This window comes from Anser brachyrhynchus (genome assembly GCF_964034855.1).
Source record: "Anser brachyrhynchus genome assembly, chromosome: 1".
NCBI lineage: Eukaryota > Metazoa > Chordata > Aves > Anseriformes > Anatidae > Anser > Anser brachyrhynchus.
The window spans coordinates 97743538-97767030 of record NC_137694.1 but is presented as its reverse complement, the minus strand read 5'-3'; the positions used below and the strand labels follow the sequence as shown (position 1 = coordinate 97767030).

The 23493-nt window shown below is 39.8% G+C and overlaps 1 protein-coding gene across 11 annotated transcripts in view; it reads left to right on the top strand.

Moving 5' to 3' along the window:
* LOC308188313 (uncharacterized protein) overlaps positions 1-23493 on the top strand; it is a 421245-nt gene that overhangs the window by 149382 nt on the left and 248370 nt on the right. For all 11 annotated transcript variants that reach the window (XR_013945384.1, XR_013945385.1, XR_013945386.1 and 8 more), the window contains exon 5: positions 21438-21513. The gene's annotated coding sequence lies outside the window, so the exon portion shown is untranslated. The remainder of the gene's footprint in view (positions 1-21437; positions 21514-23493) is intronic.

The window sequence follows — 23493 nt, the reverse complement described above, 5'->3', positions numbered from 1 at the left end:
TTCTTTATTGAGTACAGCCATCTTCTGATTGCTTGTCTTACAGATGGAGTGAAATCTTGGCCTTGATAAAGTCAATGGGACTTCACCACGTTCCTTTCAGTGGAGCCAGGTTGTGTTGCAAATATATGTGCTTGAGCTGCATGGCTCTGCAGGGTAGGTTATGGGATGCCTGCTGCATTGCACGTGTGCATCTGTTCCCACCTCTCCAGCAGTGCTGCCTGGATGAGGGGCAGGTGCTGACTCTTCTGTCTGCTGTGTTGTCAGCCTCAAGGTAGAAGAGGAAATGGAGGAAATTCCTTAGGTGATGTAGAGGAAAACAGTTTGCAGCAGAAAAATAAACATGTGATGCTCTCTTTAGAAAGAGGTGGTTTTATTGTTGTTGTTTTTTGAAATAACATGATTAACCTTTTTTTATAATAAAATTACATAAGTTGTCATGCATGTTTTAGCCCAGTAGTGGTCAAATGAAGGGTTATTTCGCTTTTAATCTCCTCATTTTAGGTTGTTTGGAGTTCTTTTGTGAAAGTTCATAAGACTATATTGGTTAGAAATTATTCACCTCTCCCATCTTATCTAGCCCCGATTTAATATTAGCTAATAGAACAGATCTTTCTTCTGTGGAGCCAAGGAGGAACTGTCAAATTTCATGCCCAGTTCAGACAAACTGTACCTCTGTGAGGCAGGGGCTGTGCTGAAAACCAGGTGTAAAATCCCCAGTCCCTGCCTCAGTTTGGCTTTTCCGCTCCTCTGTAGCACTGATCTGCAAACGGAGACTCCCGGGCTGATCATTTTCAATGCCGAGCTTTCAAAACTGAGTGTGTACTTGGCCTGTCTTTGTTTAAACTTAGAAAAATTAACGGAGCTCATTCTGCACATCTGAAATCCCAGTCTTCACACTTACACAGAACATTTGAGTAGCTTTATTTGCAAGTCTAACACTAATTCATGAGGCTGAATTGACAGAAGAGGTGGACGGTACTATTGCCCTTTAAGTAGGTCCTTCCTTTATATTGGTGGGACTTTTGCTGGTATCAGTGTTTGGGAGTGTTTCTGTGTTTCTCTCCAGTTTGCTAATCTCTCTCTAATGCTAAGCTTCCTCCATAGCTCATTTCTAAAGGCCACTTCCTTGAGGTTATGGTAAGACCTCAGTTGGACAGAGAGGGAGAAACTGTAAGAACCTAAACCAAAAATTCTAACACAAATTTTAGCTAATACAAATTACAGGGATTGGTGTAGTATACAACAACTTCCTCTGTGATGGCCACACTTACTGTCTGTCACTGCTCAGTTTACTAGGCTGAGCTAAAATGGGCTCTTCGCTGCCCTGTAGATCCCTACCTGTAGACAGGGAAAGGAGTTGTGTCCCCTTGCCTCCCTGCGCTCTCCACTTCATAACTACAATCCCAATTATCTTGTCAGAGAGACGTTTTTTATGGGAAAAAGGTAACATATCACCACAATAAATTCTGAACAGAGCTCTTGCCTCAGGACTTGGTGTAGCAGAGAAGGTTGTGTTTTACCTTCAGGCCCTGTACAAATAAAAATCGCTTGAACAGTGAGCCAGCAAAACGTGAAAATAGAGAGGGGCAAATGTACATTTACTTTTTGTATATTCACATTAATCAGGCATATCGTTTTTATTTGGAAAAGACAGTTTCAAGAAAAGTAAAGTTACATCAATTAAAAATGTGAAAAGGGAAAATCAGAATACTGGTTTTGTGTGTGTATATTGTGTGGTTTTGTTATCTTTTTTGCTTAAGTTCATCACCCATATGTAGTAGTTATGCATGACATTGCATGTCAATCTATTTGTTAGACTGGAAGAGGCACAGGTTTAGGAAAGGTGAAGGTTCAGTAAGTACTAAGCTTATGCCTAGTGAATGTTTTATAGTGATATAGACTGCTGCTAGGCTTTCTACAGGGACGTGCAATAATGCGAATATAAAAGAATGGAAGGGCTTACGTGGAAATTCTTATGAATTCATTTCTGGCTTTTCAATTCTGTGGGGAAGTTCAGTGTTCTTTCTGAATTCTGACTTCAAAAGGAAATGAGAAGTCAAATTTTCTGATTTTAGATCTATCTGTAAAATGCAACAGAAGGCATGTTAGCTTACTAGCAAAAGTAATGGAATGCCCAAAGTGTAAATCTTTAGAGACACCAAAAAAACAAAAACCAACCCTGGGATCTGTTGCTTTTAGAAATGCTGTGGGGATTAATAGCGTGTTTTTTGCAATGCTATGAGCTTTATCTCTCGCTCTGACTTTCCACCATCATTCTTGTGTCTAGGTACACCCGATTCTCTATGTTCTTTTGGGTTTCAAACAGTAGAATTCAGGTGACCACCTCCTTTTTTGCTGACTAAGGCTACTCTAACAGATAGTTGAGTATTGTTGTGAGTGCCAGGAGGAATGACTGCTTTGTGGACAGATATTGTAGCAGACAGAAGTATTGATTGGCTTTCATTGTAATAAACATTGCCAGATGTTATCTCAGTGTGCACTGTTTACATTAGTAAATAAATAAATCCTCCAGAGCACAATTATTCTCTATAATGTTTTTTCAAAAGTTTACTATTGTCTCCTTTTATATGTCTAAAGTGACCTTCCTCTGCTCTCTGTGCAGCTTGAGAAACTAATTAGGACATGTGAACCTAATTGTAAAATTCAAATCCTGATCCGCATTCAGATATCATATCAAGGCTGAGTCTAGGATGTATATGTACTAGCATCTTCCTTTTGGGTACTCTTTCTTCATCTGAGACCTTTTTCCAAAGGAAATACGTGAACAGGTTTTTTTCACTGTTGTGTTACTATCCATACTATTATCCAAGATAAACACCTTGTCATGCAAATGTCATGGTAAACATCTGTGTCCTCTTATTCTTGGCAAAGACTCTCGAAACTGGTGGGTCACTTGGTACACAAAATAATGATGGGATTCCAACATAGGCAGAGTCAGCAGTGCACGCAAGGCCAGCGTGTTAGTTAAATAAGCTAAAAGAACTCTAAGGATCTGAGCTTCCACAAAGGCTAAGACTCACGAGAGTCCAGATTTGCTCTTCAGACTGTGAATGCACAGCACATCATCACAGCGCACAGCAGATCAGTGTGGGCCTGTGTGGAGCTCCTGCTTCTACGCTTGGCTGGTGCCGCCTTTTTCCTTGCAAGAGGCATGGCAGATTGAAGCATACTTAGGTTTTGAGTCCTCTTGATCCCTGCTGTAATCAGCTCTCCCCAAAACACCCAGCAAGTTCACAAGAGGTTTTTTGAAGTGTAGCTAGTAACCATAAAACTTCATGTTAAATGAGAGCTGAAACTGTCTACTGGGCCTTCCGAGAGTGAGTTTTTTGTTTCCAGTGAAACTCTACCTATTATGCTGAAGTACTGGTTCCTTGCTTTGCTAGATAAAGCCATCTTGTAATTTATCATCTTGAGTAATGTGTGCTTCCACAGACATACAGGTTCCCTTGGCAAGTTGGCTCCCTCTGGAGACTCCCCAAAACATACTTAGAACAACTTCTGTAGGTTTAGAAAGATGCCAGTGTGTATCTCAATTCTCTGCCAGTGAACCAACATTATTAACCTTACATCTCCCAAATTAAATAATCTTTCTCTGTCATATCTTAAGTTTAAATTCATATAAAAGATGTGCTTTTTCCCCCAACTCTTAATAGTTTTGTGGGATGTTGTTTTTGTTTCTTCTGCTTTATCAGCTGAGTTTAACTGTACTTGTTCTCTTTATTTAGCTACATGTAGAATTATTCTATACATTTTACTGGAACTGCTGTGATGGAAGCACAAACAAGTTACATGTTTATGTATGCAGAGGTATCCTGTAAAACTTGTAGGGCTACCCATTTTTAATATTTTGTGATAGTGGACAAAGACCATCAAACCCATATTCATTTTTCATTGTTAATGTCTCCCCTTTTCATTGACAAAAAGGGAAAAGAAGAAAAAATGAATAAATAGCAAAAGAGGAAAATCTCACCTTCTCACCAATTATTTCCTGTGTGTGTGAATGCTTTCAGTGATGCCTCTGAAACCTTTGAAGAGAACTACTTGCTTCTGAATATGCCTGTGTAGCATGAAGAATGGCTGTCCATTTAAAATGCGGCTGTATTTCTTATCTCACTTTCACTTTGAATAGTCAAGTGCACGTCCAAACTACAGCTACTGAAGGAACAAATTCAAGTTGCATGCAAACATGGCTCATCAGCTGTGCATTTTTCCTCTTTCTAAGGAATAAAGATCACAAGTGTGAAATGAAACATAACAGGGAGGCACTGGAGTGCAGATCTGAAGGTGGAATTTGCATTGGCTGCACTTCAGCACAGATGGTAGAAAAACTTAAATCTACTCTTGGGTCCTGAGACCTCCCCCCCTCACATACACCTCAGGTTAGTGAATGTATCTAAGGGAGGAAACTGGAGCAGGTAATTCCTGAGGGATTCTAACCATTCATGCTCCCTAAAAGAAGGAGCCATGGAAAATACGCTTCAACATCACTATTTTGTTGGCTGCAATGGGATTTTTGTTTAGTGCAATAGCTCTCCTAATCACCATCTAACCAGTTGTGTCCCTAATAATATAAAAGGTGTAACACAGCCTTCCTCAGGATTACTCGTCTGCGAAATTAAATACCTTAATTGTTCCTCCCATCTAGGGAGGAGAAGTAGACCAAAGAATGACCAAAGTCTGCAGTCAGTCTGTTCCCCTCTTGATTTTAAGGGGGTAAAGAGTGTGCATAGGCTTAATGCATCCTCCTTGTTAACTGGGATAGAAAACCTTAGCTTTATTCTCCTTTTACTGTCCTATGTACTGCCCTACTCTCTTGGCTCTGTCATAGTACAGGGGCATAACATCAGACACCTAGTTTGGGGGAAAGTTAGGACTCCTGAACTCTTGGAGTTCACATTTCAGGTAAATGTTGCAGCACTTAGCAGATGTGACTACAGGGGAGTTGGTTTTTCTGTTTGGTAGAGAGAGAGAGACATTTCCCTGTGCATGCTCCACGCTTGTATGCACCAACCCTGTCTTTTAATGATCAGTTCCCAGGATAAGGTGGGAACTTTGTATCCAGGACCAGTTTGGTGTTTTTTTGGCATCTCCTATATTGCTGTGTGCAGTGATGCCAGTTAATGTTCATTGAGGCAGAGGATTTGCGATTCTGGTTCTTGGCCTGAAGTGGATTGAAATTCATAAAATATAATCTCAAATCACAAAGCCATCATGGGAGGTTTACAGCTTCTGTGACTATCTCGCTTGGGCTAGATTTGAATCAGCAATCAGGAGGTGAATGGTATTGTTCTTATCCCACTGCCAATTTCCTGAGCTAACATAATCTGTGTGTGTGTATGTGTGTTACAGAACTTTATTTTCCAATTGAATGCATCCATCCTTTAAAAACTGGTTAAAAAACAAAAGACAAAATGTAAAGGAAATTTACCATCCAAAAAAATAAAGAACAGTGCTAAGGACTTTAAAATATATGTAAACATCAGTTCCTGCCAAGTTAGTCATTACTAAGAGTTAACAACACGGGGGATTGATTGAGAGAATGATTGTTGCTGTAGAATGATGATTTAATAAGAGAAAATCTGATAGATTTGACATGCTACATAAAATGTGCAGAACGGTTATTCTTTGGGAAATTGCAACTTTCATTTGCACCCTTTACAGCCGTGTTTGTTCTGTGCCTTGCCACATTCCCCTTCTTCCCTGTTATTCTCTTTCATTGCTGTAAATCATTAGTATTCACCATTGTTACATGTGTCACAGGGAAAAGGAAACACGGGTGCCATTTCCCTTCCTCTTCTTGCCTTCTCTCACACCTTCATCTGGTCAGTTTTCCAGTAGTCACCCACCAGCTTTGTGCCATAGGGTGCTGCAAAATGTCCTGCTCCCCATCTTGAAAAGATGGCTGCTGAGAATTCAATTTTATTTCCCCTTTGCTACTGTTTCCTTCATAAGCATCCACTCCTCACTGTTCTAGCTGATTACTATTTACCCGTTACTTAGTCCTAACAACATGCTTGGTGCTTTATAAGCCAGAAAATAAAGGCTGTCTCAGCTCAAAGTTGTTGTTGTACAGGACAAATAGACGGAAAAGCCCTTCTATTGTTTCCATCTTTATTGATGAGCTGGGCTCTGTCCTTCAGTTTTTCAGCAATAATTTATGAGAAGGTGTTTTGTTGTTTTTTTCCTAAATCTGAAATGCCCAGTGCCTCTGAAGATCCTGTTGCAAGTGTTGTCAGTGTGTTTAGTCTTCTGTAAAACATGGTGGTTCATGCAGGCCATGCTCAGGTAATAGCGCGACCTAAGCTTCTGTGCCCTTTTCCTGTAAATAGGGGATGATGATGTCAAAGGCTGGGCTAAAAATGGTCTTCTCCTTGCCTCAGTAAAATTTTGGGCTAGCTTTAGTGCCTGTATTGTGTGAATCATTTAAAAAAATAAATCCTAGAGTCTGATTACAACAAATAAATTCTGTAACACCCTATGCACTATATCTATTGTCATGCCAAAGAGCATAATATAATGACTGAGAACGACAGCAATTAAAAAAAAGAAAAAACAGTAAACAATAGTGTAATTTGACCCTAAGAACATTAAGGAAAAAAAAAGGTTTAAAAGAAAACAAGGCAAAAATGGGAACATGGACTGGCATTACGGACAGTGTCGTGAAACTACAGTCAGAGGTATGAGCCTAGTAGAAAGAAAAAGAGAAGGGGGTTGGGGGGCGAGTTACTTATGAATCAGTACAACTGTGCTTTGTTCTGCATGAGTGTTTTAATAGAGCAAGTGTAATATAAGGATCAGGTGGGCTCGTGGGAATGGAACAAAAGGTTTTGTAAAATTAAAGCAAAATAATTATAGCTCTAGGTGTAGAGTGAGCACACTCCAGCAGTTGATAGCGGGAACCTGCTCAGAATGGAGAAGGGAGGAGGGAGAAAGATGCAGTTGGAAGGTTTTTTGTTTTGCTTTGTTTTTTAATGTATACGTGCGTGCACATATGCATAAGCATGCATAATATAAACAGATTTGTATATGTATGTTAGCAAAGACTTTTAATCCCTGACAGTTGCAAACAACTTTAGAAGTGATTAATAATACCCACACACAAAAACGCATTAAAAAGAAAATTTAAGGAATAGTCTCAAATGAATTAATTAACAACACAAAAAAAAAATCGCAGCGGAATGCTGTCTTTTTAGTCAAATAGAGGACTGTAATCTAAAATGGAGACAATCCTCTGACATGGGATTCAAAGATGATCTTCCTGTAAGAGCCCAACAAGGAATGTATACGGAGTGCCACGTATGCCAAGGAACCAAGCTCAAAATTCCCAAAGTGGACATGATCTCCTGGGCATCGTGGGAAGGCTTTCAGCAATAAAGGTGTTAAAGGATCTCCCCTGGTGCTTAAAGGTGTTAAAGGATCTCCCCTGTTTGGGCAAAGCATTCTTGCAGAAGAGCTGTTTCCTACCTGAATTTAAGAGCAGTTTTGCTGGTAAGATGACAGCTTGGTTGATCCCACAGTGGCCTCTCTGTATCTAGTTGTTTGCTTTTTCTTTCCTTTACCATCCATTTATATACGTACCTAAGTACATGAGGGTGTGTACACTTAAGTACATATTTACGTGCCTGTACTGTAAAAGTAACCCTCCCCCAAAGAATCCCTGCCTCAGGACCACCATCCTTTTCTCTCTGGGTTGTTGGTTGCCTTCAAACGTGTAACTAAGGAATAGTTATTTGTGAGTAGTGAAAGGTGTGCATTGTTCTCTGTCATGTTAGGTTCAAAATGTTCAGAATCTGTTCCTGTTGTGGGCATTGACTTGCTAACAAATATGTAATTTTTCTTTGGAGATTTATCAAAAGAGTTAACAAACGCTAGTTCCATTAACTCCCTGTGGCATCTGTGGGTTGGGATGGGCTCCTTTCTGCTTATGTGCCGCTATGCGGAGTGTTACAAGGAGCACAAGCGTGTACCTGTGATAAAAGGGACCTGTGGAAAGGATCTGGTTTTGTTACCAAACTACAACAGCTTCCCTCCTGTGGTGGAGAAGGCTTCTGACGGGTGCAGCGATTGCCACCTCGTCGCGATGCGAGAGGCAGGCAGTCTGCGGAGAGGAGGCTCTGCGGAGCCCACAAGCTGTAGTAGCAGGCACAGCTACTACAGATGGCTGGTGCGTGAGATAAGGCCTTGGCGAGGGAGGGGGGCGATCAGCCCTACCTCCCACCACATTTCCCCTTATTCTGCCGTCAGATTTCCCTTATTCAGAGTTTGTTCGGGATAATTGTTCACAGACAATATATTTTTGCGTTCATGCTGTAATCAGAGGCTGTTGTCACTTGAAGCAGAGCACATCTCTTAGGTGGTGCTTTCTGCCAGAATGTGGAGGCTGAGATCAGAGTGAAGCTTTATGAGCTCCATTTGGTGCTTTTTACTTCCGTCTTGTTTCTCTCTCTGCAGGGGATGTGAAACTAGATTTGTCCTGTTTCCACAGCAGGGTTTTGGTTTATTTTGTTTTTCCATAGCATTTCATTCTGTGGCGCAAATCCAGAGGAGAGTGTGTTGCAGAGATGGATTTGAATGTCAGACAGAAAGAGTTGTGTTTAATAAACTCTTTGTTGTAAATTATAGAAACTAGAGAGCAGGAGGCCCATGTTTAATACAAACATTCTGTGGTTAACTTATCACTTTAAGTGTTTACCCCGTAACATAAAGAGCAGTGGAACAAGATAACTTTGCTAGAGGGGTTGCTTATGGGGTACGAAGCTCAAGACTGAAATCCCTTCATTGGGGGCAGTCATCTCAAACTCCCTCCACCTTCCATCTTTTTTTTCCCCTGGCACATAAATTGATTATCGTATAATTCACACTGAAATCGTCTTCCTATATATGTTCTCTTTGTGTTCCTATAAGAGGTTTGTGGTGGTAAGGAAGGTTGGTGGTGTTTGGAATAACCAAAAATCCCATTACTCCTTGGTGATTCAGCATTGTGTTCCACTTGTATACCTGCCTCTGTCTTCCATCTTAGAGGTGGCTGCCTAGCAGAACTGAGAGACAATGTAGGACTAGTTCAAGAAAAGAAAGAAAAAATCTTATAGGCTTTCAGGAAAAAAAGGTGCTTTTATATATAATATAAAGCAATATAATACCATACTTGAAGATGTCAGCCCAGCATGCAAACAGCTGAACATGTAACTCCCCTTGTACGTAATGACTGCTGCTTATTTCCTGCGCTCACCAGCTTTTGAAAACTCCTTTCTGTTTGTATCGTACCATGAGTTACATATCTATGTTGATCTCATTTCGAAGTGATTTGTCAACATGAGCCTATTGTGAAATTAAAGGTCAATAACAGGCCAGGCAGTTGACAGGGTAAGCACTGCGCACTGGAAAGGGAGAGGTCAAGAATAGCACATCAAATCCTAAGTCTTCAGATGTGCCTCATGAGTAGTGCATTTTGCTGTTTAGGAACAGAGATGCTATAAAGCTTCAGAGTCAAGCACTCGTTCACAACAGGACACAATATGCCAGTATCTGTCACATTCCAAGTCCTTGCAACACTATTGAAGTCAGAGAATTCAAGTCCCAGATTCCTGGCTTTTTTAAAGATCAGATCATTTTCTTTCTTGTTATTGCAGTAAATCTGACATATGTGCATGCACACACATACTCATATAGGTGCACTGATTTTTTTTTCCAAATGAAATTAAAAACAACAAAAACATGTTTTGTGTTTTTTTGTTGTTGTTGTTTTTTTACTTTGTCCTTTTATTTTCTGGTAAAAAGCACTTCATAAGTAGTTTATATTCCAGCTTCATTTTCTTCCATTCACCCTCTGCTGGGAGCTAAGTCTAAAGGATTAAGACAGGAACAGGCCTGTATTATATAATTTAATAAATTAAGTGTTCTAAATAGCTCTTAAAAAAAGAAAAAAGGTAGGATTTCCACTTTTGCTCAGAAAGAACTGACACAATGCTGCTTTCCCTACATCTACTTTGGAATTCAATGAGCAACTATGTACAGACAACAGTAAAGACTTCTATCCCTTTCTTTGCTCTTTCATCTGATTCTCCTGCTCCTAGTCTATAGGAGAATGAATCTAGTCTGGCTAGAGAATTTGCACCCTGCTTTTCTCATAAGGAATATGAAGTTTTTTAGATAACAGTAGGGACAATTTCTGGTCTCATTGAAGTCATTGGCAGTTTTCCAGATGATTTGTTATGAGATTTGGCCCTGAGAAAAAGGATCAGTCACACTCATCTCCTTTTTATTCTGAACTAGAATGACCCATATCACTACCCAGTGATGGCTGCCTAGGATACTAGCAGTGAATTTTTGGAAAATGATCAAAAGTTCAAATATATGCAAGAATGCATGAAACCCACTGTCTAAGCAACCAGAGAGAATGCAGTTGGCCTCAGCAAAATACGTGATTAAATAGAACCAAATAAAATTGGAAGCTTGTTATGAAAGACCATCTATATCCATTTTATTATTTGCCTATGAAATATTATATTAGGGGGAGGCCTGGAACAGTCATCTCAAACCTAAATGTAAGTATGTATCTTCCTGCAGTCTCTGAGATTTTTTGATTGCAGAACACTATAAATGGTGCAAAACAAAGTCTCTTTTCCAAGTTCCCTACAGTGAACAATTTAAGAGCATTTAGTCTTAGCTGGTATTAGGACTTCATGTCCTCAGAGAATAAATGCTGCCCCTTTGATCTCTAGATATAAAAGTCGCTATTTCCCAGGAGCTGGGGAAGATCTGGGGCCCTGGAGCAGAGAGAGAGAGAGAGAGACACAAAACAAGAGCCTGGCAGCAGTGGTCCATTCCCAGCATTGCTGCTGACTTGTTGCAAACTTAGAAAAAACTATCAGTGGCCCCCAGTAATCCCTATTTTTGAAATGAATTTAAGAGTATTCATCTGTCTTAGCAACATTAATTAAGGAAGGAAACAAAATAATGTTGAAGAAATAGTCATATTTTTTGACCTTATTGTAGCTTCTTCCATATTTTTTTTTTTTGTGTAAGCAGGTATTTTGCAAGGTAAATTCACAGGCACCTGATTTTGCATGTCGATGTCCTGTGCAGTGCCCCTTCCTATGGGTAAGGAGGTGAAAAGTGATACTTGAATCCAAGAGTTTTCCCTGTCTTCTGGAGGGGAGAAGCTAAATGCAGGGGTGGCAGGTCAAAGAGAATATAAGATTTCATTACAATCAAGTTGTGTCTGTATTTGAAAGCATTTTATTAACATGTTGCTATCCAGAGTTTTCCCTTTCAACATTTCTTGTAGGAGGTGAATTTTCCGGTTGGTTTGTCTTTGCTGTCAAAAAAGTCAAGCTGATTTTTCTTTCATCTGATTAAGTGAATAAATGTTAAGAGTAATTAAGCCAAGGAGAGTTTTAAATCTGTTTTTTTTTTCCCCTCTTTAATTCCTAACCTAATAAACAAACTACTTGTATCCATCTTTACAGAGAGATTTTAAAACCACTGTGCTGAAAGTATAGTGTAAAAACACCAGTTCTCACTTCAGAGTCAAAACCACTTTGATGACCGCCAAACCTCATGTGTTAAACTTGCAAGTAGAAATCATGTTTTTCATTATTCGTTACCTCAAGGTTACTTCAGGGCTAGGGTTTCCTGTGAAGATCAAACAAGGATTTTTTTTTTTTCCTGTCTTGCACGTCCTCACTTGTGCCCAGATTATGCCCTCCGAAAGTACTAAGCGTCAAACTGTGGCCTTGAAGCTGGAGGGAGGATTGTTTGGTGTTTTTAAGGCTCTGATCAGCAGACCAAGAGAAATCTGGGTTCTTTTCCTCGTCTCTGGCTCTGTAACCTTGGAAAAGTCGATGTATCTGTGCCTATGTTCCCTGGCTGCAAAGGGCAGGGGATGCTCTTTCCCTGCTGCATTAGGTCCTTTGAAGATAAACCTGCTCTCTGAAACTGATAATGAGCACTAGAAAACGCATGTGTTGGTCAGGTTCCCAGTCCGTGCCCTGAGTGGGGAGTCTTTTCTCGCAGTGCCTCGTCCTGGAGATTTACCAGGAAACCTTCCTTACTCAAAGGCGATCACACAGGGCCTCTGTGCTCCGTCCTGAGCGCACCTTGTCAGCAGCTGCTTCGGGAAACCTCTGCTTCTCCCTCCGCTGTTGCCCTGGCTGTTGACATACGAGAGATTTCTGTGTGCTCCTCTCACGCTTGAGGGATGTAGAGACTGAAGTTGCCCAGCCTGGCTTAGTACTTTGGAGCTTTTGATCCCCTTTGCAGGGTGAAAAGGGTTGTTTCCAGAGCTTTAATGGAGCATTTTTCTGTGATTTATTATCTGCAAATGCTTGCGTTCCTGATACACTTCTTTTGGAAATGTTTTGCTGAAGCCTTATCCGCATAGGCTGATCATATGTGCCCCAGATATAAACAGGAAGGAAAGGTTTCCAGTTCCATCTGCTGCAGTCTAGAACAATTTTATCCACCGTTGGCTGGGGGAAAGCAATTCTGATTTAAAGGGCATGTAAGCTCTGTGTTATTAGTCTGATAGGATAAGGTATTACAGTTTTTCTCCTGGTGAGTTTTTAAACCTGAGCTGAAAATAAGTGCACTGCATGCTGTAAGCGAAGATGCATAAAACTTTAAATAAATAAGAAATAAAAAAAGAGAAATAACAGAGCTGGAACTGTGCATCAGTAACGTCTACTGGGCACCTGGACTGTTGGTTAAAATCCCATCAGGGAGAATCTTCTGCCAAATAGCCAGCCAGCTTTTCTCCGGCAACTTTCAACAGAGGTAGATGGGAAACCCCATCAAAAACAGTCGAGCACATGCAAGTTTCTTGTAGCCAGCCAACTAGTGGATGCAGCCTCTTCACCAGGGCCCAAAATCCCTTTTCCATTTGGTAACAGCCTGTGCGGGCTGACTGAAGTGACATCTCCTACTTACCAAGCCACTGTTCAGCCTTCCCAAAGACATCGCTCCTTGGGTCGGGTCTGGATCAGAGGCACACCTTTGTAAATTTGGTGTTGGTGGCAGGGATTCAGGTAGAAGTAGCTCAGGTTTGCATCAGGGTTTACTGTTCAGAAGCTGGTCTGTGGAGTTAGGTAGGGATTTACTGGATAAAGGCATAGCATTCAGCAGCTGAATTTTAACTCTCCCGGACAACTTAAATCATTTGTTTCCCACTTAGTGTACCTAAACATGGGTGTAATTTGCTGGATGTGTTTCTCTTTTCCTCAAAGTCAAGATGTTCTTCTAAAGTTACTATTCTGAGTTCTGGTTTCCTCTTCTGTAGCAGCTGAAACTGCTCAGTGACAGTGCTGTAGTGGTGACGCGTGGCATGGGTAGTGCTGAGGGTCCCTTCTATGGGGAGATGGGATGGGGACATTAGTACTGTGAGCTGCTGTGATCCCCCAAAAAGCACCAAGACATGTTAAGAGATTTTATTTACTGGACATCACTACAGAATGTCTGTCTGGCTTCTGAAAATAAAATAATAGAAAAAAAAATAAAAAAACTTTGAAACTGAGAGCAAATAGGAGCTTCTAGCAGGGAGAAAAAAAAAATAATCCAAAGGGGAAGTTAAAAAGTTACAGTGACCACGTATCTGTGTTTCTGTCAATTGAATTTGGAAGGGTTTCTCCCCAAAAAGTGCACACTGAGGCGTGGGGCCACCTGCAGCCCTGCTGCCGACACACGGTGCCAGTGCCACGCGAGCGAGGAGGGCCGGCTGCACTTCTGTCCTCCCACGGGGGACGGCTGTGAAGGAAGGAAGCCGATCACAGTGTGCGAAGTCTGAGAAGTGACAGCGTTTTGCACTCAAGGCAGCTACACGAGGTTACCTGAGGACAGTGTCTGGCTCTACTGGCTGATTGCTTTGAGCACGTAAAAAAAAAAAAAAAAAAAAAAAAGCCAGCTAATGGGGGCACCTCCTAAGCAAACCAGATATCCCTTTTACCGTACAGTCCCTGTTGAGAAGAGTATAATTTTACATTAATTACACTGGATAAGTAAGAATTTATGTTCTGACTTGATCCAGTAAATTCCCATTTAACCCAGTTGTTCCTATTAAGTGTGTCAGCTCTTCTTTCAAAAGCTCGGCTGTGCAAAGACAAATTAGTGTATTAATGTGAAAATACATGCTTTAAGACAACAAAAATTAGGAAGCCCTTATCCATTTTTTTCAGAAAGAATTATTTATTGTGGAATATTGCAGTGTACGCTGGTTGCTTACAGTTGTTTATAAAAATCAAATTTATTTTTGTTCGTGCTGTTTATTTTTTTGGTTGTAAGCCTTAACAACAGAATTCTGCTCGTCACTTTCATTTTCTTTAATGTACTTTCATTTTGTTTAAAGTTGATTTAAAGTTTCATTTTCAGATTCTCATATAAATACTGAAAAAAAAAATGACCTGAAAGTACCTCCTAAGACTGATCTCTTCTCTGCTCTCTCTTTAAATTATACATAACATATACTAGACAATAGTCAGATCTAATTCTGGACTGCTTTGTTTATGTCAGTTTAAGTCAAAGCCTAGGGGAAAACCATTAGTTTATCTTGCATGCAATTAGGATGTGACTCTGTTCATCTGAAGTTAAGTATATTTTCCATGACTTTCCCATTGGAGTGCAGGTCCATTGCTTTTAAAGACTTACCGAGGAGCTGACTCTTTCTGAAAACACGGTCTCAGTTGCAAGGTTCTTTAAAATATGTTTATCTGTCTTACTTGAAACCAATAAAAACTGTGGTGTTTATGTCCACAGATATGTGGCAGGTCCTAAGTGGGCATTTCGAAGCTCTCCTGTTTTGTGGGCACCTATATAGCTAAGTATATTAAGCTTCAGGTGTATTTTGTGTCATGTTTTCACAGGGAAGTCAGGTTTAGGGAATAACAGAGCAATGTAATTGTAGTTTTTTTTGTTTGTTTTACTTTTCACTTGCCACTTGTTTCATCATTCTATTTCACTTTTTTTGGATGGTGTCTTGCATGCAGAAGGTGGTTTTATAGTTCTTCTTGTGTTATGGATGGACAGGTGGGTTTGGGGAGGAAGGTTAAATAATTTCTAACATGAAATAATCAATTTGGGCATATGAGATATATACGTACAAGAATCCCAAAGATGTCTGGATTGATTGAGCACATTTTTCACTTGTTGCTTTTTAGCAGCTGATATATAGCATAGACACAAAATAAGTGCATTATATTAGGGACGTTTGATAGTTCTAATTCTGTTTGTGCTCAGAATGTGGTATTTTAGAATGCATGTTTGTATATGAGGAATTATTATTACATTTTATTGTTAATTATACATTTTACTGTTTGAGTAGAATTTTTTGCCCAGAGAAGCTGTTGATGCCCCATCCCTGGAGGTGTTCAAGGCCAGGCTGGATGGGGCTTTGGGCAACCTGGTCTGGTGGGAGGTGGCCCTGTCCATGGCAGAGCGTTGGAACTGGGTGGGCTTTGAGGTCCTTTCCAACCCAAACCAGTCTGTGATTCTATGAATACGTGATAGTTCTGTTTTTCTATCATATCATACAAAATGCATGCAGTACTTCTAAATGCACTAAAGCGTCCACGACGTGATCTTAATTTTCAGTCTTTGGCCCACAATTCGTTTTCACTCATGTAAGAAGTAACCAGACCCAAACTGACTTTGAAAGATGACCTGCTTGTATCCTAAAATGGATTTAAATGCATTCTTTCTCATATCGTTCAATCCCAGGTGGGTCACTTTTTAATTCTACTCCCTATAAGGGTGTTCCTGTTTTGTATTTCAAAACCTGGATTTTCATTTAGCAATTAATGTGGGTGATTCAAGTCACTCCTTCTGTATTTTATTAATTTTTGCCAAATATAGTGTTTCTCTGCCTACTGTTGATTGAGCAGAATGGAACTTGCCTACACAAAATTTCTTAGGAAATACAATTTGCACATCCAGATTTCTAACTACACCCACTCTCCCCATTATTGCAAGGTGTTAATCTAGTTGTATGATGCTGCCTGCACAGATGCATACCCTCTTTAAAATAGGTTATGTGCCTAAATCCTTAAGAGAAAGATTGAATGCTGAATTCTTCTTGGTCTTTTTGCTCACCGAATATTTAGCCCTTGTGGTTACTGTACCAGTTTTTATGAAGGCTTTTCTGTGTTTTTAGAAAGTGCATCTAGTAAGTAGTTTAATCCTAAACAGCAACAGAGTTCTGTTGCAGCAAAAGCAACTACTGATTTTAAAAGTAATTTTAAATTTACACATACCCATTTTGGCAGTACTTTTGATTTAAGCAGTTCTCTTCCAGAAATCTACCCTGGAGAAAATGTTTTTAATCAGGTTAAAATGGAGGCAAGATAGAAAAAAAAAATGTTTGCTGTGGCTTGACTGCAGCAGTGCTAATGAGCTCTGCTCTAATACATGAAGGAACATATGGCCCCCATCTGAATACAAACTGGACACAAAGCAGTAATTCAGCTGAGATGTCCTGAATATTGTAAACTGGGTGAATGTGGTTGAAGGTGTTTATAAACGGTGGCTGAATCCCACACACTGACTCACTGCTTTCTAATGTCCGGGGCTCAAGGTGCTATTTGTAAGAGTATAGAAAATGACCAGCAGAGGGAATTCTTAATTAATGCTAACAAAATAGCTAACTGAAGTGTTATGTTATGAAGAAAAGACTTCTTGTGCTTGTGACGCAGCGAGAGACGGATTATGGAGAGGGCGAGTTAGGAGAAGAAAAATCACAGGACAAGCAAATTGAGTATTTACTGGCAAATAATTGCTCTCTTAAGCTGTGGCTCTCTTCCTAAATTCTTGGCATTCCTGAGCACTAGAAGCATTTTCAAAAAATGCATCGTTACAGAGTAGATGTAAAAAAAAACCTCAAAGGCTGATGTTACAGGCTTGTGCAGGTAAGAATGTGTGTTACTGCATATATTTCTTCTGAAGCTTTAGATTGACCATTGTTTATGGGAGTACTGCTTTTTTTTTTTTCTTTTTTCTGTTTCTGAAGAAGTGATATTTTGGTTTCACAGCTATATTTCATCTAAAAGTTGGAATAGTGGAGATAGTCTTCTAGGTTGTAGTGTATGCTTTTGTGTCGGCAAAGATATACCGATGTACAAGGAAACAAAACAAGCTTTTGGCAGAGAGTATACGGCCTGATTTTATTTAGTTTAAATGGGTTCCGGCTTTTCTAGAAGTGCCTCTACTTAAACATCTCCACAGCAGCTGAGTGTGGGGCAGAAACACATGCCCCTACGTGCTTGCATTTTGCTGCAGTCTGATTTCACTGGAGGAATGCTTGGGAGATTCTGCAGGGACAGAAGTTTTTCTACGTAACTCTCACAGGCTGCCTGCATCTGTACGTCTTCCCGAGGCGTGTCTCCCCAAGGAAATGAGATTTCCGGGAACCCACTCTGTTTGCTCCTGGATGTAGTTTGTATTACCTGTCTCCAATTTATTTTTTTTTATTTTTATTTTTTAAATTTAGCCACATTCAGCCAAGTTTGATGAGTAAAAGTCTCCAAGATACCAAAGCTTCCACATGTTTTGTGGAACTAGGCAGCTCTTTAAAAGGGAAAGGCTCTTTTAATGACCCCACTGAGTGAGAGGCTACCTCACAATTTTAAGAAAATTATACATTGGAGACCCAACGTGGACAGAAATCCATGAGAATGCAGGCTCGTTTGGCTGTCTGTGAGCTGGTACAACTTCATGAGAATCTGATTTTTGTTTATCCCACATGTAAACTTGATTTTATAATAGTAAAAAGGTCTGTTAGAGCATGGAGATCTGTAGATGGTTAAGAATGCTCTGCCTTAAATTTGATGCTTTTTCACATCTTAATCAACAAAGAAAAAAAACACTGTCACTAGCATTTTTTTTGTTATACCTACAAAATATTCTTTTCTGCCCCCACTTCGTTATGTGCATTAAAATAAATGGCCAAAATAACCTCACTTTTCACAAGTAAATAAAAATAGCATGTACCCCTGAAAACAGAAATGTTCTTTGATTTTACAAGGATCTGATTTTGGTTGTACAGATTCTGTCCTGTGGGGTATTTAAGTTGAACACTGGACTGATGAGCACATATGCATTTCACACACCACTCTGGAAAGCTACACCATTAGCATCACAGAACCCAGTATCAGGTCCTTCAAAAAAAAATTTGCTGGATTTCTGCTAAAGACTAAGTGATTTAACCTTTCCCACAGGGGTAGTTTCTCCTTAATAGGTATCAAATTGAAGTTGCCTTTTGTCTTTAAACATGGGCAGTTTTCAGTCTCACTCCTTATTGTACCATAATTGCGGATATTCTGTTTATTGACTACTGCTAATAATTATTTCTACAATTATATTATTATTATGTTTTTATTATTGTTAGTATGGCAATAATTAGTCCTTTTCCAAACCCTCATAAAACCTTGGCCCTTCTGCTGTCTTGGGTGCAGAGTCCTGCAAGTTAATTGTATAGTATGTGGATAAAAAAATAATAATCCTTTTATTGGTTTTAATGTTCTGCCTTTTAGTTTTAATGACTGTCCCCTCTTTTCTTGGGAGGTCAGATTTATTTTATTTTCTCTATGCAGCTACATTTATATCACTTCTCCTATGTTCAGTCTTTTTCATTTTCTCTGTCAGTTTGAAGCTTTCTAAACTTTTTGCATATGGAAAGCTCTTGAGGGCTTTAATGAGTCTTTTTACTCTCTGAACCCTTTTTGCTTCTTTTACATCCTATCTGAGACAGGGTGATCAGGGTTGACAGCAAAATCCAGAGGGATGGCATAACACCAACTTACGTAACAGCATTATAGTATTCTCCGAAGTATTTCCTTTGGACCACCAATCTGCATGAGGCACCGAGCAATCCACAAAATCCCTGTCTCCTTTTCCTGAGTTGGGTGCTGTGAACTTATCGTGCCTTGTGAGATGAAAGCGGTGCGAGTTATTTCTTTATTCCTGATAATAATAGGAACCTGATAGCTGAGGAAAGGCTAGCTACAGAATCCTATGAAAAGTTTTTTTAAAGTCAGAAGAGTGATCTGTGGAGAGTATCATTGTACCTTGTGTGTAGTAAACTGGAAGGCTTCCACAAGATGGTGATGGCTGACATCAAAAGGAAGTACAGCTTGTTCTGTGGCTTCTAGACCATCTGCAAGTGACTTGCAAGAGATGAGAGGATGCCAAACAAAAGCACAATTGTGATATAATGGAAGTATGAATCAGGCATTGGTCTACTCTTCCTGGAAAAAACAGGCAAAGCCTGGGTGGCGCTCTGAGACTTAATTCAATCGAAAGAGATGAATTTCAGGCACTAATTCAAGATGAGAAGTCATGTTAAAATGTCTGGATCAAGCTTTTTTCAGTTTAGATTGTTGAATTTTTACCAATTTATTTTTATTTCTGCAACTATATAGAAGCATGTTATAGAAATATGTAATAATAAGTCCTTGGGTCCAAGTAGAGCATATCAAGTTGACTTTTGTTGGAAGCAAGCTAGTTTTATTCCCATTCATTTCCTCTCAGTTCATCCCTGTGACCCTTTTCCCTCCTCTTCTTGCCCCTCTCTGCCTTTCACCTGGAATTTTCTTCCTTAGTAAAACTTCTGACTGGCCTGGTACGTTATACTACAGTGTAAATGATCATGTTCAGCATTAAGGTGATAAAACATACTTTACTGTCGTCTTGCTTGCCCAAGAGCTAACACAGTTTTTGAAAAGCAGATGGTTGACTAGAGAGCCCTGAGGTATCACAGAGCTAACAGGTGCAGCTCCCTATTCAGATTCTGCAATGCAAAGAAATCTTATTTCCAGACAAGTCAGAAAGAAAGGAGAAACAGTGAGAAGGTGGACTCAAAGAGCCCAAATGCATACATTTAAAAATTGTATTTGTGGTAGATGATGCAGGGACAACGTTTGTATGCTGAAAGAAGCAATCTATTGCTAAGAACAAGTTAAGCTTTATGGATAAAGCAGAGTGCTGAAAGGTAGAGAGCTGCATTGAGTTCTGTTGTGGTTGTTGACCAGCCAAGTAATTTGCACAACTCTATTTAGGTCTGTTTTCCACAAAAAAGCAGAATGCTAGCTGAGGAATAATGAATGTATGCTTCTACAGACCATTGTGAACTCTGTATTGGGAAAAGATAAGGAAGGAGAAGTATATCACTGTTGAAACACTAGATACTGAGGCAACTCAAATGTGTTTCTGGAATGTATTTAATGCCTCAAGCAAAACACCACATGTAGGTTGCCAGTAAAGAAGGAAAAATCACACCACTACCGATACTTCTTCCTAGTCCTGTGTCTCCTAGCTTACAGGTTAAATACAGGATTGTCAAAAAAATAGAGCCAGCATTCAAGTGGTTAAGGAGCTATATCTGCACCTGTTGAGTTCCTCACATTTTGACAGAGCTGGGCTTCTGTGAGCTATTGATAACTTCAGATGCAATTTATTTGGGGTTTTGTTCATGTTGCCATAAATCCCAATTTGAAATGAAAATGGCCAGAGAATATAAATGCTTCATTATTAATAATATTATTAATAAAGTCATTAGGCTCTAATTTTGTGATTTTAAGCTTGAGCTGTCCAAGTGAAATCTGTGGCCTGTGCTTACTGAATAAGGGCCGTAATGCAGGACTGGGTGCGCTTCATTGTCATGGGTGCTTTAAACACGTTTGATCTTGGGATACCAGAGGACTTTGTGGTGTTACCTGTCTCTAGAGATCATAAGAGTTATCCTTGCAGAAGCAAGTAATTTATACAAGGTGACAAAATGACTCTTACAGTGCTGGTGGAGGAAAAGATAGAGACCTTAACTTCTAGCCTTCTCATCTAAGTACGAGAGAAATAGGGTCTTTCATTTCAGGGAAAAGTAAAGGTAAAGGAAACCAAGAGAATAACTAATCAGAATTTTATCTAGTCGTGAGAAATTAGGAAGGAACAAATAATGAACCTGGTCCTTACTGCAAGCATTCAAGTCTTTAAATTTTAGATTGCAAGGAAAGTGTATATTTAGTCTATTAGAAAACAAATTCACAGTAATCATAATCACATTTTAAAAAGCAATGAATACAGGTATGAGAGACTATTATAGATAGTCTGATGCAAAAGTTTTTCCAAGAGTTATGGAATCTGGTACATCACATTCACAATTTTTCCATAAAAAGATTTTTCCATTAGTCATCAGGTTGGAACGAAGTTCATAAAAATTGGAAAAACAAGTCATGCGATCTATAAAACATTTTGAAAAGTTGAAATGAAAAAGATGAATTGGATGGAAAACTTTCTGAGCATTTGAGAGAGAAGAAAGTAACAGGGAGATTTTTTTTCTGCATTTGTTTTAAAGATGGAGTCTTCATGGAGAAAATACTGTAGCCAACTGCAAATACATGATATTCTTAAATAAAAGATTGCTCTCCTTTTCCTATTTTCAGACAAATTGCCTTCGTGGTCCTGGTCCTTTGGTTCCACACAATCATCGACTGAGCTGAAGGAGATCTCCCTATAGCTGTGAGTAATAATGAGGCTTTAGCGTTTCTTTGCACATTGCTACTAGAAAGTGACCTCTCTCACTAGAAGGCTCACCTTTTCATTATAAAGGTGTTACTTCTTTTCTGCATATTTAAAGCATTGCTCGAGTTACTATGTGATTCTTTTCCTATGAAGCAACAGAAAAATTCAAGCTAACAGAATTTCCAGAGAGCTGCTTTAACCTTGGATGTGAAAGGTGGCCAGTGATAGAAGGGAGCTTTGAAGGACAGCAGAAGAATGATTACATTTAGGATTGTACTTAGAATGGTGTACAAATGATGCAAGAAACCCAGAGAAATGCCACAAACACGCCCTATTAGGGAGATGTCAGTAACACAGAATAAGAGCTACTGTCCAAAATTGCATGAGTTTCGACAGCCTTGTGTGATGACATCTGAAATGTAAATAGATGTCAGGCAGTGATAGTGTCCTTTTATGAAGACATTTATTCTTTCCATGGTGACTTTTCCCCTTGTACCAGTTCATGTACTCTCCTGTGACATAGAACTGATGTGACCTCATGAAATTCCAAGAAGAGAGCAAATCAGGTAGACAAAATGGATGCTACTGCAAAGGACAAATTACCTAGTACTCTTAAGGAGTAAACATGGTGGAGTGAGTCAGTCTTCACAAAATGGTGCCTGAAGTGAGATGGATAAATGGTGATTGGACATGACTTGCAGCTCTAAGTGCTGTGAGAAGGTGATACCATGTGGTGGATTTACCTGGGATTTTTGAGCTGGCAGGCAGACGGGTTTGGGGGAAGGAAGGCTTTTTATGATCAAGGAGTAGAGTAGCTCAAAGCAGCACTGGTTTTATATGTGTGAATGATAGACAGTGGTGAAATGGAGCACAGCAGAATCCTAAACCAAGTGATTGTGATAGGGCAAATTATAGGGGGATTTATGCAGGGATCTCTGCAGCTATAGCTCAGATGATTCAGCTGCGCTTTTTCTTTGTCTCACCCTTTTCCCAGTTTATTTTGTATTATGTATCATTCTTATAATTGTGTTCTTTGTTGTTTCTCTCCTGACATGTTAAATCCCACAACACAGTCTAGTCTTGATGTTTTCCTTCTCTTTCAAAGAGTCCCAAGAGAGAGAAACAAGGAAGGTAGATGTATTTGACTTTGGAAAATGAGTTGATGCCAGTTGCAAAGGAAATAAAATATATCACAGGGGTCTGCTAAGGGGTGGGGAGTGAAAATATTCCTCATTTGTGACAAAAGATTGCCTTGAAGATTGCTTCAGCTTGATCAGTCTGAAGCCCATGTCTCACTGTTTCCATTACAAAGGCTTTAATGTTCCTGTTTCTTTTGGAAAAGGACTTCATCTGTTTTGAAATAAATCCAAGGTTCCCCAAATGTACTGTTTGCTTTCAGGCTCAGCACATGAGACCTATGCATTGGGGTCACTTCGTAGAGGGGTTAGAAGAATGTACATGATTTAGGTCATGATCCAGGATAGCCAAGGAGACAGCATGTGACAGCCCCATGGCAGCTGAGGAGCCACAGTGTTCCACTGATCTAGTGTGTCCTACTTCTGCAAGGAATTTCAATATGGGGATGTTGGAATGTTGCAGTACACGGCCATGGCTTCCACCCTGCTCTGGGCGATGGATGTAAGCAATGTGCTTAGCAGACAGGAAGACAAGCTGTCCAGCTGTGCCTGGCATAAAGGACCACAGGATGAAAAAAAAAGCTGAAGCACTGCTGTGCAAGGAGTCTGTACTGTGGCGGGTGACTGCAGGGCTGGAATCAGATGAGGAAATCTCAGGCAGGACAAGTGAAACACAGTAGATCTTTATTTTACATAGGACTTGTCTGGTTTGCCTGTAGGAGGCAGGATGTCAAGTGCCTATATGATGCATGAAGACAGAATACTATTCGTATGATGCTTTCTTGCTTTCAAGTCTGTAAGCCAATGCTGATCGTTCCTTTAGAGGATCTCAGTCTGGATA